The sequence below is a fragment of the Xenopus tropicalis genome, chromosome 5 (assembly GCF_000004195.4).
Source record: "Xenopus tropicalis strain Nigerian chromosome 5, UCB_Xtro_10.0, whole genome shotgun sequence".
NCBI lineage: Eukaryota > Metazoa > Chordata > Amphibia > Anura > Pipidae > Xenopus > Xenopus tropicalis.
In genome coordinates this window covers 146,316,633-146,321,052 of record NC_030681.2, presented here as the reverse complement: position 1 = coordinate 146,321,052, position 4,420 = coordinate 146,316,633, and positions in this window count along the sequence as shown.

Sequence of the window (4,420 nt, the reverse complement as noted above, 5' to 3'; positions counted from 1 at the left end):
TGCTATCCCACAGCCCCAGTCCCTTCCCAGAGGCTATTATGCCCCCACTGCTACTATAGGCACCATCTCTCCCTACTATACCTGCTATCCCACAGCCCCAGTCCCTTCCCAGAGGCTATTATCCCCCCACTGCTACTATAGGCACCATCTCTCCCTACTATACCTGCTATCCCACAGCCCCAGTCCCTTCCCAGAGGCTATTATCCCCCCACTGCTACTATAGGCACCATCTCTCCCTACTATACCTGCTATCCCACAGCCCCAGTCCCTTCCCAGAGGCTATTATGCCCCCACTGCTACTATAGGCACCATCTCTCCCTACTATACCTGCTATCCCACAGCCCCAGTCCCTTCCCAGAGGCTATTATCCCCCCACTGCTACTATAGGCACCATCTCTCCCTACTATACCTGCTATCCCACAGCCCCAGTCCCTTCCCAGAGGCTATTATCCCCCCACTGCTACTATAGGCACCATCTCTCCCTACTATACCTGCTATCCCACAGCCCCAGTCCCTTCCCAGAGGCTATTATCCCCCCACTGCTACTATAGGCACCATCTCTCCCTACTATACCTGCTATCCCATAGCCCCAGTCCCTTCCCAGAGGCTATTATACTCCCACTGCTACTATAGGCACCATCTCTCCCTACTATACCTGCTATCCCACAGCCCCAGTCCCTTCCCAGAGGCTATTATCCCCCCCACTGCTACTATAGGCACCATCTCTCCCTACTATACCTGCTATCCCATAGCCCCAGTCCCTTCCCAGAGGCTATTATCCCCCCACTGCTACTATAGGCACCATCTCTCCCTACTATACCTGCTATCCCACAGCCCCAGTCCCTTCCCAGAGGCTATTACCCCCCCCACTGCTAATATAGGCACGATCTCTCCCTACTATACCTGCTATCCCACAGCCACAGTCCCTTCCCAGAGGCTATTATCCCCCCACTGCTACTATAGGCACCATCTCTCCCTACTATACCTGCTATCCCACAGCCCCAGTCCCTTCCCAGAGGCTATTATCCCCCCACTGCTACTATAGGCACCATCTCTCCCTACTATACCTGCTATCCCACAGCCCCAGTCCCTTCCCAGAGGCTATTATCCCCCCACTGCTACTATAGGCACCATCTCTCCCTACTATACCTGCTATCCCACAGCCCCAGTCCCTTCCCAGAGGCTATTATCCCCCCCACTGCTACTATAGGCACCATCTCTCCCTACTATACCTGCTATCCCACAGCCCCAGTCCCTTCCCAGAGGCTATTATCCCACTGCTACTATAGGTACCATCTCTCCCTACTATACCTGCTATCCCACAGCCCCAGTCCCTTCCCAGAGGCTATTATCCCCCCACTGCTACTATAGGCACCATCTCTCCCTACTATACGGTTAGTGCTGTGCTTCCCAGGCCTTTCCTACCTGTAGCTGTGGCTCTGCAGGGCCCCATTATGTGTGCTGCTTGGATTCAAAGTACAGATAAACACAAAGTACAGAGAAGTAACATATGCCCACATTACATGAATGTACACTGAGAATATCTATCAGCTATAACAGACATTTTTCAACCTCCAGTAATATTTGTTATGATTATGATGTTACGCCGGCAGTCCCAACACCGATAACTCTTGGCATTCATTTGATCATTATTGGTATAAATGCCAGTGTGTAGTGTGTAAGCAATACAAAGACAAAAATAACATTACAAACGCTGACAAAATTGGCTTTTGCATAGAATTTACACATTTAGTTCTCTCGTCCTTAAGTGTATTTACCCTGATCATATTGTTCACATATTTCATTGTGTGAATGTTTCTGCATTTCAAAATAATCATTGGTTTCTCAACAAAGCTCTACGTATAGTCTGTTCAGTGGAAACACCAAGGTTTCTTTATAAGAAACATAATTCCCTGCTTTTTCTTGTTTGCAGTTGTTTATACGATACCTCCCAATGTCCAACCATGTTCTAATTTAGTGGTTCCCAAACCGTAGGGCTGGTCTCCTTGGGGGGGCTTGAAGCAAAGGTGGGGGCTCAGCCTAAAAAACAGCGAGGGTGAGATTTGGGGAGAAAATGATCATTAGCTCCTCTATGACTATGAAGATTTTCATTCATCCAGGTCATGGTATATCTAGTATAATTAAATCTAAAGCAACTGGACTTGTTAATTAATCATTGAAGATGTTTTACTACTCATCCGAGCAGCTTCTTCAGTTCAACTGAACTGAAGAAGCTGCTCGGATGAGTAGTGAAACGTCTTCAATGATTACTTAACAAGTCCAGTTGCTTTAGATTTAATTATACTAGATATTAGCTCCTCTAGTTACACATGAAGGCTCAGCTTGCAAGTCAGTTAAGGTGAGATTTGGGGTGAATATTTGCTGCCCTAAATATTTTTGAAACTCTGACTGATATACCAATAGTGTCTTATATCTGTACTCATTTCATGAGCTACAAGGGACCCTGATTAAAAGATGGACCTTCAAGAGACGCCTGGCAAAAGTTGGAATGAAAACCATTGTCCTAATTGGTTCCACTCACTTTTTCAATATGTCCGTAGGGACATTCCTACCTAAATAGGTACAAGATCGGCAGTATAGGGGTTAAGGTGCCCATACATTTTCAGATCCGCTCCCTTGGCGATGTCGCCAAGCGAGCGGATCTTCTCCCCATATCCCCCACCTACGGGTGGCCAAACGATTTATTTATAATGACGGGTATAGGAAAAGTCGGTCCGGCTAGATTTTTTAACCTGCCCGATCGAGATCTGGCCGATTTCAGGCCAGATATCGGTAGGGCAGGCCCATCGGTAGTGCCCATACATGTGCCGATTGGCTGCTGAATCTGTCTAAATGACCGATATGGGCAGCTAGAATCGACCCGTGTACCTATACATTTGTGGGGTAATACCTTCTGATAACACCAAGCACTGGGAAATTCTGAAACAATACATCAACAGTTTAGCTGTTTCTAACAATCAAGTCTACTGGACCCAACACAAATGGTGCTCATTTACCAACACTGAGGATATTTGCACCTGGGAAGTAATTAGGACCGTGAAAGCAAAATAGTTAATTGGTTGCCATGGTTTACTGCAAAGGTGCTAATTTGACCAGTAGTGTCTCTGAATTTGGCACATGTATTCCAGTAAATTCCAACTGTTATAAACTCATAACACCATAGTGATGTTCATTTATAGAAATCTGCACACTGATATTATCAGGCTTATGTCTGCCACTATCATGATATTAAATATGATATAAGCCTTATAGGAGCTTATAATTATGTTGCTTTCTCGAGCACAGGGAGATTGGAGGGAAGGTTAGGTACAGCAGATGGAGGTAAGACCACATCCAATGACATGGAAACACAATACCTTGCTACCAAACCTCATATAACGTCACTAGGTGGAATATCTGATATTACCAGTTCAGACTGGTGTTTTTCCTGTGTTTCCGTTGCTCTGGGTCAAGGTACACAAGGGTTGGTACATGCACCAAAACAACAGTGTCAACCTACGTTCTGCTGCGACAAACAACATAGTATTAAGCAACTTTCTTGCCAGGATCCATTCAATAATTCTTCAGTAGCTATTTCTTCCATTTTGTTACCCTATCAATATGCTGAAATTGCGACTCTTTAAGTTCCACCATAAACTTGTCTACCAATATTGATGCTCAGTTCAAACAATGTTGAACTTGAAAGGAACAAAGAAACAGTTTAGGTTGAATAGTGACAGATCTGTCAATACCCCAAGCTCACCACCTTGAGATGCTACGTTGGATGCAGTACTAAGGGTTTAACCCAGTTACCCCCAACCTGTGGCATGTTGATCACCAACCCCTTAAATGGAGCTCCCAGTGGCCTCAAAGCATAGTAACATAGTAAGTTAGGTTGAAAAAAGACGTACGTCCATCAAGTTCAACCATAATGCCTATATATAACCTGCCTAACTACAAGTTGATCCAGAGGAAGGCAAAAACCCCATCTGAAGCCTCTCTAATTTGCCTCAGAGGGGAAACCATATAGCCAATTATATCTCTAATTTGGAACCCCAGGAACTTTTTTCATGTCGCTCACACGTGTAAAAGGTTGGGGACCCCTGGTTTAACTAATAAACCATTCTCTGTATGTGTATATGGGCACTTTAAGAAGAAGGTAACCAGAAAATAAATGTATAGACAAATGCATTTCTTTGCCACAGTTTTGTTTGTGTTCCAGTTTCCCTATTTGGTTTTAATTTCTCTTATTGTGACCTCTCCACCATTCTAGCATGCAGACAGCAATAAGAAGAACATCATTATCAATAACTGGGTTCTCAGATGACTCTACGCAACATTCCAATTTTTAGGTGACTTTCGGTTGTCCCAGATCTCTAGACTGGCGCTAAACTGCAATTTACACCATTGATCATAAGGT